The sequence below is a fragment of the Salmo trutta genome, chromosome 14, assembly GCF_901001165.1.
Source record: "Salmo trutta chromosome 14, fSalTru1.1, whole genome shotgun sequence".
Taxonomy (NCBI): domain Eukaryota; kingdom Metazoa; phylum Chordata; class Actinopteri; order Salmoniformes; family Salmonidae; genus Salmo; species Salmo trutta.
The window spans coordinates 15,542,875-15,557,316 of record NC_042970.1 but is presented as its reverse complement, the minus strand read 5'-3'; the positions used below and the strand labels follow the sequence as shown (position 1 = coordinate 15,557,316).

At 42.3% G+C, this 14,442-nt stretch overlaps 1 pseudogene; it reads left to right on the top strand.

Moving 5' to 3' along the window:
• Positions 1–1,140: 1,140 nt before the first annotated feature.
• LOC115207498 (twinfilin-2-like) lies at positions 1,141–13,903 on the top strand (annotated as a pseudogene).
• The last annotated feature ends 539 nt before the right edge of the window (positions 13,904–14,442 follow it).

The window sequence follows — 14,442 nt, the reverse complement described above, 5'->3', positions numbered from 1 at the left end:
CATGATTGTTTTGATCTGGATTAAAAACATTTTAAAAACTGTTCCCTGGACATACAGTAGTAGCACATACACTGGGATTGAATGCAGTTGATACTCATAGTGCAAGAAGCATGGGATTGATGTATGATCTGAATTCTTTTCGGTATTAGACAAACCCACACCAGCGAATGGCCTGCAGCAGCTGAACTCAGCTAATCTGTTTGTCACAGGGGCCATATAGATTTTTTACCAAGGCCTTTGGTCTAATTCACCATCTTATTCTCTTAGATAAACTAAAATGTTTGAGTTTGCACAAAGGCCTTGGAATTGGTTTTCTGAGTAATTATTGAAATCAGAGTTACAAAAGAGGCCATTAAGTTCAATCACTTGATGCCGCTAGGTTCAATACTTGGACCATTGTTATTCTTCATTGTTGGTAACTGTGCGTTAACACAAATGTTCCCTTGTGACAGATTGTGTGCCGTACACGTCCATTAAACACATATCTCTGCAGTCTTTGTCAATAGTCTTCAGTCCTCCATTTACTTATCTCCACCACTGAACAGTGCACCAAATTACAATCAAATATTGTTGAAAACAGTTTAACAGAAATGCCACTGGGTCAGGGGCTCAGGTGAGTGTGGTTTAAAGGTTTTCTGGTCACTAGTTTGTCTCTCAAGCAGACCCTGGTGGGCTGGGGGTGGGGAGGATGATGGACAGGCTGGACAGTCAGTAGCAGCTAAATTTGGGAGAGAGGGGATCAGGTTGCCTCTCTGAACACACATGATCCTGCCGTAGTTACTCAGGCTGTGTCCTCGTCATACTGTCACACTCACTCAGACCAGTGCTTAGTCACACAGGCTTTATCAGTGCAGTTATTGCCGCAGGTTACCCCATTGTGTGTCTTTTTTTGGCTGGGCTAAATCTCCATCATCTGCTCTGGGACTTGGCTTGGCTCTACCGTCTCTGTCTCTCAACCCCCCTCCCCCCTACAGCACACGGCAGGTGGGACATACTTTGTGATGAACTGCCATGTTTCTGGTTCTCGTCGTGACGCCAGAACTAGGGGAGTTCTTGGCCAGGGCAAGGGGTGAAGCTATCCGCCTCATCCAGGTGCGGATCCAGGACGGTGGAGTTCTTGGTCAGGGCAAGGGGTGAAGCTATCCGCCTCATCCAGGTGCGGATCCAGGACGGTTAGTGACCCAGGGGACAGCGGTGGAGTCAGGTTGCAGGGGCAGGAGGGATCTAGGACGGGAGGGGTCTTGGTAAGGCAGCGCAACAAAATGTATATTATTTGTATATCTTGAATTATTTCTCCTGAATTGCCAGTGTTATGTGATTAAACTGATCTGTGTGTTTTGTATGATGATGTGTGTATTTGTGAAAGTGTGTGTGAGTTATCCATGTTGTTCGCTGTTCTGCTGTTCAGTCACTTGATTGTGTGTATGATGCTGGTGAAGATGTCATTGAGTTGAATAAAAACAAACATTTCACAATGTGTTTGGTCAGATGATGCATTCAGTCTGTTGAAAGGAATTGCAAGAGAAACTGACTGCTTTCCTCAACTTTGTGATGGTGGGCAAGTTGTCAAGGTTTACAGTGCCTTGCAAAAGTATTCAGACATTTTATTGTGTTACAAAGTGGGATTAAAATGGATTGAATTGTAATTGTTTGTCAACAATCGACACAAAATACTCTGTAATGTCAAAGTGGAAGAACACTTGCAATATTTTTTAAAGATTAATTAAAATGTAATAACTAAAATATAGTCGTTGCATAAGTATTCAGCTCCTTGAGTCAATATGTTAGATACAAATCAAATCAAATTGTATTTGTCACATCCGCCAAATACAACATGTGTAGACCTTACAGTGAAATGCTTACTTACTTACAAACACCTTTGGCATCGATTACAGCTGTGAGTCTTCTTGGGCAAGTCTCTAAGAGCTTTGCACACCTGGATTGTGGAATATTTGCCAATTATTCTTTTCAAAATTCTTCAAGCTCTGTCAAGATGTTGGGGATCATGGCTAGACAATTTTCAAAACTTGCCGTAGATTTTCAAGCAGATTTAAGTAATACCTGTAACTTACTTGGCCACTCAGGAACATTCACTGTCTCTTAGTAAGCAACTCCAGTGTAGATTTGGCCTTGTGTTGTAAGTTATTGTCCTGCTGAAATATGAATTTATCTCCCAGTCTCTGGTGTAAAGCAGACTGAAGCAGGTTTTCCTCTAGGATTTTGCCAGAGCTTACAGTAGCTACATCCCATTGCTTTTTATCCTGAAAAACTCCCCAGTATTTGCCAATGTCAAGTATAGCCATAACATGATGCAGCCACCACCGTGCTTAAAAATAAGGAGGCAGTTACTCAGTGATGTGTTGTGTTGGATTTTCCCCAAACATGAGGCTTCACAGTAGGCCAAAAAGTGTATTCCTTTGCTGTGTTATTTTACACTATTACTTTAGTGCCTTGTTGCATACAAGATGCATGTTTTGTAATATTTGTTATTCTGTATATTTGTATTCTTTTCACTCTCTCATTTAGGTCATTATTGTGAGTCACTACAGTGTTGTTGATCCATCCTCAGTTGTCTACCATCACAGGCAATGAACTCTATAGCTGATTTAAAATCACTAATGGCCTCATGGTAACATCCCTGAGCAGTTTCATTCCTGTCCTGCAGCTCACTTCAGAAGGATGACTGTATCTTTGATGTGTCTGGGTGGTTTAATACATCATCCACAGCATAATTATTAACTTGACCATGCTTAAAGAGATACTACATGTCTGATTTGTTATTGTTACCCATCTACCAATCACTGCCCTTCTTTTTAAGGCTTTCAAAAAGCACCCTGGTCTTTGTAGTTGAATCTGTGTGCGAAATTCAATACTTGACTGAGGGACCTTACAGATGTTGTATGTGTGGGGGACAGAGGAAGGGTTAGTCATTCAAAAATCATGTCAACCCCTATTATTTCACACAGAGTGAGTCCGTGTAATTTGTGTGATATTTTTTAAACCAAATTTTACTCCTGATCTAATTTAGGCTTGCGCCAACAAAGGGTCTGAATACTTACGCAAATACTTTATTTTAGTTCAGAATAGTTTTTATCAAAAATAAAACTTGGATTTTTCTTTCACTGTCACAAGCATCGAAAGGATTAGACCAAGGAGCAGAGTGTATAGTGCTCATCTTCATGTATTTTGAGAGAACACTTAAACAAAATAACCAAACAACAAACAGTTCCGTAAAGTACACAGACTATACGGAAAACAACCACCCACAAAACCCAAAGGAAAACAGGCTGCCTAAGTATGGCTTCCAATCAGAGACAACAAAAGACACCTGCCTCTGATTGGAAACCATAGTCGGCCAAACCTGGAAAACGAAACATAGAAAATGAAAACTAGAACACATTTCCCTAGAAATAAACAAACCCCAAAACAACCCCCCTGCCACGCCCTGTCCATTCTACTATGGCAAATGACCCTTTTCACTGGTCAGGACGTGACATTCACTTTGACATTACAGAGTATTTTGTGTAGATTGTTGACAAAAAAAAGTAAATTCAAACCATTTTAATCCCACTTTGTAACACAATAAAATGTGAAGAAATCCAAGGGGTCTGAACACTTTTGCAAGGCACTGTATATGATCCAGTCAAGATATCAAGTTACATTAAACTTCCATTCAGAAGGGTTAGTGGAAAATATAGTCTGAGCCCTCACTGGACTCACTGTCTAATGACACTCATCATGACAAAACCTGACTGTTGATTGCACCTTATGAGTCGCTAACAGCACCTGTAGCAGAAACTCACTTTAGTCAGGTAACATGACGTCATTAGGAGCAAGGGGGCTTCTTATTTTCTGATAATCCTTTCAGGGCAGCTTTTCAGTATAAAAAACACTTATATTACCACAACAATAAACAGCCAGCTACATGCATGAAACCACTGTGGAGATGTTCATCCAGGTGTCAGGCATAACACTCAAATGGCCAGATCTCTCACACACTGTGATGTTCCTTGGTCCATCCGTGAGCTGAGCTGTCACACAAAATAGTCTAACATTCATCAGACATGATTTATTTTCCTCTATGTGCCAGACTATACATGTGTGAAACATACCATAAGACAACAGGTTGGCCTGTGAGGTTAACAGATATTTAATGAAGTACATGTGGGATGTTCACAGCTTTTTTATGACATCTTGTGGGCCTACTGATGCACTGTCTGGTCCATCAGTCAAACTGTAGACATCTGAGACTATGACTGATATGGGTGTGGAGTCTGGCTCGAGTTGGACTGTCTCTGGGTAGTTTACGGGGTTGTGTCTAGTCTGATGTCTGGGCCTATCTCCAGGAGGTGTATAGGCCAACAGTTGGGCAAGTATGCAGATGGGGTACAGTGGTACTGTCTAAAGTTTCTCTGGACTGTTTTTTAAAGTATGTTTGAGGTCTCCTGTCTGTCTCCTGCTTTTTGGACCTGTCACTGCTCTATTGAGCTATTTGGCGCTGTCTCTGAGCTGTGTGTGTGTGCACTTGTCTTCATGTGTTGATCGTCTGTCTGTGATTGGACTTTGTTGTTTCGTAATTCTATGCGAGTGTGTGTGCATCTTGTCTGTGACCTCATTTTATAGACCTGGTAATTAATGATCTATTTCTAGTAAATACCACCAATGTGTCATTTTAAACACAGCGCCTCCGCTGTCGTCGTGCATGCCAAAGTTAGTGACTCTGGATCATTTAACAACGTTCCTTTCCGATCTTGTCAATATTATTGAGAGAGAATTAGTTGAGTGCACAATCGAGGATTGCCATGTAGGCTACTGTCAATCACTGACAGACTCAACTCATTAAATGGTCCCTATACACCAGTGAGAGTAATAGGTCCCGAGACCTGATGAATAGTTAATTGATGTGTTGAGACTCATTTAAGCCAAGCACAAGAGTAGGGGAAAGATAAGCCACAGAAGAGACTTCAGTGCATGGAGTGAAAGAGATGAAGTCTGATATCACTGCAAAAAGAAGAGCATTGGCTGGACTACAGTGTCTTCGGTGGACAGAGAATGTGTTTTTGCGTGTGTGTAAAGGACGTCACGCTACTTGCTTAGCCAGTACCACTTCCTTCTGATTCGGCTCTCACCGAGACTCAAACCCAGGACTCTCTAGCACACATGACCGTCTTCCTTAAGCATCTCATCAGTCTGTGCCATACAAAAAGTTAGCTATTCAGTGGTGACACTTCAGGCCGAGGAGTAAGTTTCACACATCATCATGTGCTACGTTTACCCCTCAAACTTACTCAACAACAACCTTAGTGCTGAGCTGAGCGCAACTGTAGATCTGAGACAATAGGCACCACTGTAAAGGATGTCACGCTGCTTGCTTAGGAAGTACAACTTCCCCCTGATTAGGCTCACACCGAGGCTTGAACCCAAAACCTCTGCTTTTCTAGCACATGTGACCACCCTCCCAAAGCATCTTACCAGTCAGCGCCACACGAAAAGCTAGCTATTCAGTGTCACAAGTGGGGACACTTCAGGCTGAGGAGTAAGTTTCACACATCCCAATCTGCGTGTATGTGTAGCTGAGTAATAATGTTTAAAGCATGGCTCAGAGCTGGGACCATGACTATGACCACTTCCTACTTCCTCTGCTGGACGACAAGGAGCCCTGCTACATCCTATACCGCCTCAACTCCCAGAATGCACAGGGATACGAATGGATATTCATCTCCTGGTCGCCTGACCAATCTCCAGTATGTGTAACCGTGCAACCAAGGTTATTATAGTACATGAAAACTGAAACTAAAAAAGGTACAATAAATGAAAAACAATTTAGTAAACTGAAATAAAAAATGTCAACTAAAAACATTTAGAAAAGCTAAGACTATACTGAAACTATTATCTTTGAATGCAAAACTAAATTAAATTAAATAAAAACCGTCATAAATGATGTTTAGTTTTAGTTTCTTCTAGACTTTGGTTAAAAATCAAATGGAGTTTTCGAGCTTCTGAATCTAGCGGGTAAATATTGCCAGTGGATGTCGATGTTTCAAATGGGCCCTGCTTGTGCATCACTATCCCTAGCTACCACTAGCTAACAGGGAATAAATCTTACATTGAGCACGAAGCATGACTGGGCCAAGCTAGAACAGCTTCTGAAGTTGTTGGAACCGTTCGTAATCCACACCGACCAACTTCAATCTGACAGCCAGTCGCTGTCTGATGTGGTGCCGTGCTTTCTCAACCTTGAGGCACACTTGCATTCAACTTCTGTTGCAAAACAGTTGGCACAGGTCCTCCTGAAGTCACTGCATGAGCGCTTCGCATGCATACTGAATTCTCTGGCAGCCAACTTTTATCCAACCCCTGCAGCAGCTTACCTGATGGACCAAAGCGTGTCTCTGGCACTTCGCTCAACAGAGATGTAGCCACTGATGAGGGAAGCAGAGTCTTTTGTACATCAGCAAATCAGATAGTACGTGCGTGAAGCTAGCAGGGACCCAGGAAGATGCAAGCACGATGACTCAGAACAATAGCTTCCTCACATCAAAGATTGTGTCTGAGGTCACTGTCCTACCGGAAGGTCAACCTGGCTGGGCATTAAGTGCCCCGTGTGAGCTGCGGAAATACCTGGAAGAGGTCAAGGGTGGCATGTTAACAGAGTCACCTCTCCAGTTCTGGCAGGCAAGGATGGCTGTTTATCCAAAGCTGTGCCCTGTGGCACTGGATCTGGTTTACCACCCTGCATCCCAAGCGTTCATAGAGACAATATTTTCTTTCCGTGGACAACTGTCATCAGGCTTGAGAAACCAAATGACCACCTCTCTGGAACGCAGAAGATAAACCAGAAAATCCTGTTTGGTTGAACGGAAACACACACAAGCTGGCTAGCTGTGAACTGATAGATTTGTGAAGCAATGTTGTATTGCTTATGTTTTTGCTGTTGTTGCCGCTGTTTTCATTAACCCTCTTTGAAGGGGTTAGTCAGTGATATATGTCAAATCAAATCACATTTTATTTGTCACATGCTTGTAAACAACAGGTGTAGACTAATAGTGAAATTCATACTTATGGGCCCTTCCCAACAATGCAGAGAGAAAAATAATAACACAAGGACTAAATACACATTGAGTAACGATAACTTGACTATATACATGGGGTACCAGTACAGAGTCGATGTGTGGGGGAACGAGTTAATTTAGGTAGATGTGTACATATAGGTAGGGATAAAGTGACTAGGCAGCAGGATAGATCATAAACAGTAGCAGCAGCGTATGTGATGAGTCAAAAGAGTTAGTGCAAAAAGGGTCAAAGCAGATAGTCCGGGTAGCAACAGACTAGCACAGTATGAGTCATAATACCCATAAAACCTAGTGGTCAAACAGGGAAATGGTTCCAATCTTTTTTCTACCATTCATTTTTTCCATAGAAGATTTTAAAATGACTTAAAATAAGGTCTGTGTTTTGTGTGGATTTAGCCTGGCTTGACGCTTTTATAACCATGTAAATCTCTCTAACACAAGACTTTTATCAATATATTCACCTGTATTTACCCCCCAAAAAGTGAAATTCTACTTAGCTGCTAATGTGGCTATTATAAAGAACTACAAATGTCATGATGATCTGAATGAGACTGCCAAATTGAGGCAAAGGTAAGAATCTCTGGATTAACTATCTAATGTTAGCTAAATGTAGTAATAAATAAATTGACAAAATGTCTTAAATGGACAATTCTGTGAACTGTCTTGTGTAAGTTTTACAAGGTTATCAAAACGTCATGTCAGGGTAAGTCTAAACAGCCCTTATTTTAAGTGTTCTAAAAAAATGAGAATGAATGGTGTAAAAATGATTGGAACCATTTCCCTGTTTGACCGCTAGTTTTTATGGGTATTATGACACCTCCACTGTGGGGCTCTATTGGTTAACTATTTAGCAGTCTTATGGCTTGGGGGTAGAAGCTGTTCAGGGTCCTGTTGGTTCTAGACTTGGTGCATCGGTACCGCTTGCCATGCGTTGGCAGAGAGAAGTCTATGACTTAGGTGGCTGCAGTCTTTGAAAAATGTTTGGACCTTCCTCTCACACCACCTAGTAGAGGTCCTGGATGGCAGGGAGCTCGGCCCAAATGATGTCCTGTACGCACTCCCCTCTGTAGTGCCTTGCGGTCGGATGCCAGAAAGTTGATACAGCCAGTCAAGAAGCTCTCAATGGTGCAGCTGTAGAACTTTTTGAGGATCTGAGGGCCCATGCCAAATCTTTTCAGCCACCTGAGGGGGAAGAGGCGTTTCCGTGCCTTCTTCACGACTGTGTTGGTGTGTGTGGACCATGAAATTTCCTTAGTGATGTGGACACCGAGGAACGTGAAGCTCTCAACCCGCTCCACTACAGCCCTGTCAATATGAATGGGGGCGTGCTCGGCCCTCCATTTCCTGTAGTCCACAATCAGATCCATTGTCTTACTGATGATGAGGAAGAGGTTGTTGTTCTGGCACCACACTGCCAGGTCACTGACCACCTCTCTGTAGGCTGTCTCATTGTCGTCAGTGATCAGACCTACCACTGTCATGTCATCGGCAAACTTAATGATGGTGTTGGAGTCGTGCACAGCCACACAGTCGTGGGTGAACACGACCCACTCTGACCTGCTCCGCTACATCCCCGTCGATGTGGATGGGGGCCTGCTACATAAACATAACATGTCAAATGTGCCATGACTTCATTTGTTGTTTTTTCCCTCTCTCTTTCTGTCAGATAAAGGTACTTTCACTAAAGGTAAAAAAGCATTGGATTGGTGTAAACATGGGCAAGAGAGTTTCCTTCCACCATATTTCTTGCACCAGTCTTGGCGCTTATCCTTTAAATCCAAGTCAAATTAGGATTGATTTATAATTTCAACCTAACCAAACCTATGTCTTGGCCATGTAGTTGAATGAAGTCCTCTAGTGGCCAAAAGCCTGTGTTAGCATGGGCAGCTCCATTGAGGATTCACCATTTTGATTTAGTCAAATGGGTGGGACTTCCAACTTCATTGGCTGATCCCTCCTGATAATCCAGTTGGCATGACCTGATGACCCGGTTGGAGTCATGATAGTGTAGCTGGGTCATCAGGAGGGATCAAACAATGCATTTTACTCGTGAAGAAGAAAATGGACCATTTCAAGATAGAGATGGCCTCAATGGAGCTGCCCATGCTTTCAAAGACGCCATCATGACACAGATACAGAGATGTGTTACTTCTATCCAAGTCTATGGTCCTGACCAATGTATTACTACCCCCCAGTAGCAAGAAGGGACAGCTCCCCCCAAATAACTACATAGGCCTACAATGCATAATAGGCTCCCACGTATAGGCTACTTCCTGTCCCTAACACTAAAACTAAATAATATAAAAACAAAATAGAAATGTTTTTATCAAACTGAAATTAAATGAAAGCTAGCAAATCAAGTCTGAAAACGAACTGAAACTAAACAGAATTTCAAATAAAATCTCAAATGAATAGAAATAAAAACTAATATTAAATCACAAAACTATAATAACCTTGTGTGCAACACACACACATACTATCATGTTCACAGCAAACACATTTCGCTCAGATCCATGTCTCATTCACCCATTCATGTGTACTACAGGTGAGACAGAAGATGCTGAATGCTGCCACCCGTGCCACAGTGAAGAAGGAGTTTGATGGTGGTCATGTGAAGGATGAGATGTTTGGCACAGCGGAGGTACAGTAGAAGCCATTTTTTTAACTGACGTACTCTGGTTATTCTCTCACCTGACTAATGAGGTTAGACCTGTTGGTTCTCAGCCTTCCCTAAATGGCTGACCTCTTATTTGCTCTCAGTAGGAGGACATCAGTCTGGAGGGGTATCAACGCCATGTGTCCACCAGCTCTGGCCTTGCCCCACTCACAGCTGCTGAGGTGAGACGACAAGCATCGACTAGGTTAATTAACCGGCATCGAGCAGGTTCATTATTACTACATGTGTGTTTTCACATACTGAGGACAGAATGGTGGAGTCCCTCATCAACTAAGATAAGGAGGGTCACACATTTACCTCAACTAATGACCATGCTTTCTACATTAACCCTGCATGACTGTCACGTCGTCTGTGTAGGTGGCAGGGAAGTCAGGCGCAGGAGAAACAAACTTGGTGTAACTGGAGTAGTTTAATAAAGTAAAAACAAACTCCAAAACCAAAGTACATAATAAACATGGGTACAATAACCCGTCGCGCACCAATCCAACACGAGCACATAACAACAAACAATCTCTGACAAGGACATGAGGGGAAACAGAGGGTTAAATACAAAACATGTAATGAATGGGATTGGAACCAGGTGTGGAGGAAGACAAGATAAAACCAATGGAAAATGAAAAATGGATCAATAATGGCTAGAAGACCGGTGACGTCGACCGCCGAGCACCGCCCGAACAAGGAGGGGCATCGACTTTGGAAGAAGTCGTGACAATGACCGACAACTGGGAAACAGTAACACTGGTTTGACCCCAACAACTCTAATGTATCACTTAAATAATTTAGAAAATATTTGTAAACTAAATTCAAGGTAATCATTATTCGAGGGGAATGAATAACACTAGCCTCCTCTTTGAACGGCAGTCACTGGCACTGTCTAGACTAGACTGTATGTGAGAGAGCATAGCACATGTCCATAAATGTGTCTGTGCAGACTGCACACCTGTGTGTGGTGTATGTACCTGTGTGAACACAATATATACTATTTCGTTAAAAATGTTATTCTGCATTTTCTTGTAAAGGGATACTTGTTTTTTTGGCAATGAAGCCCTTTATCTACTTCCCCAGAGTCAGATGAACTCGTGGAAACCACTTTTATGTCTCTGAGTGCAGTTTGAAGGAAGTTGCTAACTAGAGCTAGCACAATTGCTAGTTAGCATTGGCTAATGAAACTACCTCTAACATCCTTCACACAGAGGCATTAAAATGGTATCCACAAGTTCATCTGACTCTGGGGAAGTAGATGAATTTCCAAAATCCTGTAGTATCCCTTTAAGTAATAATGTTGTGTGTCTGTGTATATGCTACCCCCATTAGGTGAAAACAGAGACCAGTGTAGAGAGTAAGAGCCAAACACTTCAGGGCCTTGCTTTCCTACTGCAGGAGGATGCCAAATGGGTTCTACAACAACTTGCACAGAAACACATCAACTACATACAGCTAGTGAGCCATATAGAAATGCCATTAGCCAACCAAATACAAACGATTGAGATCTCTGGTGGCCACAATCTCAGCGATAATAGCCATGTATTCTGACCCAAGGCACACTGCCTGAGCCATACACAGTCATCTCAGTGGTAGCTGTGTAATATGTGTGTTGCAGAAGTTGGACACAGAGAAAGAAATGATAGAGCTGGTCCATTCCGACCCGACAGAGGCCCATGAGCTGCCTTGTAGGGTTCCACGGATACGCCCAGACACCTCTTCTTCCTCTATAAACACTCCCATGAAGGGGATTACTTGGAATCTGTGGGTCAGTCTCAGTCATTGGTTTTCTGCCCTTATCATTCTACTCTCTCTCTCTCCCTTCATTCAATTAAATAAAAATACAATGGTGCACTATTATAATGTCATAAATACTGAACAAAGAGTAGCAGGTCCAACCCCCCTCTTTCACTTCCTCTCAGTGTTCATCTACTCCATGCCAGGTTACAGCTGTAGCATTAAAGAGCGGATGCTGTACTCCAGTTGTATGCTGGATGAGGTGGAGAAAGATTACCATCTGGAGGTTGCCAAAAAGGTAATCCGCCGAAATTCAGATATTGCATACACAATGTGGTCTTTGTGTTATTACAACACAGAGCAATATTGTTTTTACAATATTGCTCTGTGCCTGAGTGGCAGTGCACATTTACTCTGTTATTGTATTTACTCTGTGTTATTGTAGTTACTTTGTGTTATTGTATTTCCTCTTTAACTGTATTCACACTGTGTTATTACTCTGTGTTATTGTATTTACTCTGTGTTATTACTCTGTTATTGTAGTTACTTTGTGTTATTGTATTTACTCTTTAATTGTATTCACACTGTGTTATTACTCTGTGTTATTGTATTTACTCTGTTGCTACTCTGTGCTATTGTGTTTACTATGTGTTATTGTATTTACTCAGTGTTATTGTATTTACTCAATGTTATTGTATTTACTCAATGTTATTGTATTTACTCTGTTATAATATTTACTATGTGTTATTACTGGGAATTTTTGTATTTACTCTGTTGTTACTATGTTTACTGTGTTATATTTATTCTGTGTATTTACTGCATGTTATTGTATTTACTATGTTATTGTATTTACTCTGTATTATTACAGTGTTACTGTATTTACTGTGTGTTAATACTCTGCGTATTGTATTTACTCTGTATTATTAATCTGTGTTATTGTATTTACTGTGTGTTATTGTATTTACTCTGTATTATTACTCTGGGTTACTGTATTTACTCTGTGTATTGTATTTACTCTGTGTTATTGTATCAACTCTGTGTATTTACTTTGTGTTATTGTGTCTGTGTGCAGATGGAAATTGACAATGGGGATGAGTTGACAGAGGAGTTCCTGTATGATGTGGTTCATCCTAAGCAGCATGCCTTCCAGCAGGCCTTCGCCAAGCCTTGTGGCCCAGCAGAGAAGAGAGGCAGTAAGCGCCTCATCAAGGGTCCAGCGGATGGGGAGGGCAGGCTGGAGAGTTAGAGAGAGGGAAAGAGCTTTGTCATCACCCCAGCCCAAGCCTTCCCTAGCCTTCCCCAGCCCAGCCCTGCCCTCAATCCTCATCCTCCAGTTGCCACGCCATCTGGCAGCTTGTTTGGCCACGAGGAAGGAAAAGGAGAGGAACATGGACAGATTTCTCCTGTCATTTTTATTTTCACCTCCCTTTGCTTGTCATTACTGTACATGCTATTCATGAACATCAACAATAGGGTAAAACTAAGGAAATCAATGAGAAAGCCCTAAAGGCTGAGCTTTTGGAGGGTTTAGTGAGAACTAATTTTCTCGTTGAAAGATGAGGAGAGGGAGGCTTCAGGAGAGATGGGTAGACCTACCGATGCCAAGTCGGAGGACGGCGTGGAGGAAGAGGTTGCTCGTACCCCCTTTACCTTACCCCGATTTGACCCTTTATCTTCAGCATTGGGTTGTTCAGATGGGACCTCTAGGCTAAAGGTGAGGCTGGCCCGTTTGGAAATAGAGCTAAAAGATTAAGAGCGCGTTAGACAGCTGGAGTTTGATTTAGAAATTAGGAAAATGGAACTATAAGCAGACAAGGAGGTGAGGATCCGACCACTGGAGCTAGACGCTGACAACCTGTCCGTCATCAAGCCCACTTCGAAGTGAGTTAAAATATTGCTTTAGTCCCTACATTTCGTGAGTCGGAAGTTGATTCCTATTTCTCTGCGTTTGAGCGTGTGGCCGCTGCGCTGCATAGGCCACTCGCAGTTTGGCCGCTCCTGTTGCAATGTATATTGTCTAGGAATTAGTAGCTGCTCTCTCCCTGGAAGACAGTTTACAGTAAGATATAGTTAAAACTGTTGCGGGCTTATGAGTTGGTGCCTGAAGCTTATAGGCAGGGCTTCAGGAACCACAAAAAACCCTCTCACTGTACTTTTGAGTTTGCTAGGGACAAAAAGTCTATGTTTAATCGCTGGTGTTCAGCTAGCAAAGCTAACACCTTTGCTGATATTCGGGATTTGATGCTGTTGGAGGATTTTAAAAGAAACCTGCCTGATAGACTTGTAGTTCATTTAAATGAACAGAAAGTGGCGACATTGGCCCAGGCATTAGTGTTGGCAGATGAGTACGCTCTGACACACGATTGTGTTTGCAGCTGATTGGTTGGCCCCGTCGCTGATTGGAGCTCTGACCCCTCCCTCTCGTCAGGGGAAACGGCTGGCTCTTCAATTACCAACTCCTTCTCCAGCTTGATAAAAGTCAGTGTTCCTTTGTCAGAAAAATAGCTTTTTTTTATGTCCTATGTTGATTGTTGTGGCGGTCAGTAAAAGTTGTGGATATTATTTTGTAGCCCCTCCTTCCGAGGTATGTGTATGCCAATAGGACTTAGTGTTTTTGGTTATTGAAATTGTTCACTCAGTATTAGTAATTATTCTGTTTCATTTGTTCTGGGGGAGAAGGGGAACGCACCTTGGGAGTGTTTAGGCAAGATGCCTGCGGGCATACATAACCCGTAGTATTTAATCTGTCTATGCACACTAGGTAAGATGTGGGTGGACCACCCCCTGTATTTTGGTTAGTGAGCCAGTTGGTGCTAAAGCTTTGGTAAGTAGTGGGAAGGTAGGAGAGGGGACTCTTTAACTTATTTGCTTTGGTTAGGTCCAGCCCCTTTTCCCCCCCACCTTATCGTGTTTTAAGGAATAATACATTCCCTGTAACAGTATTTTTCTCTGTCGTCTTTCCCCGCACCTAAG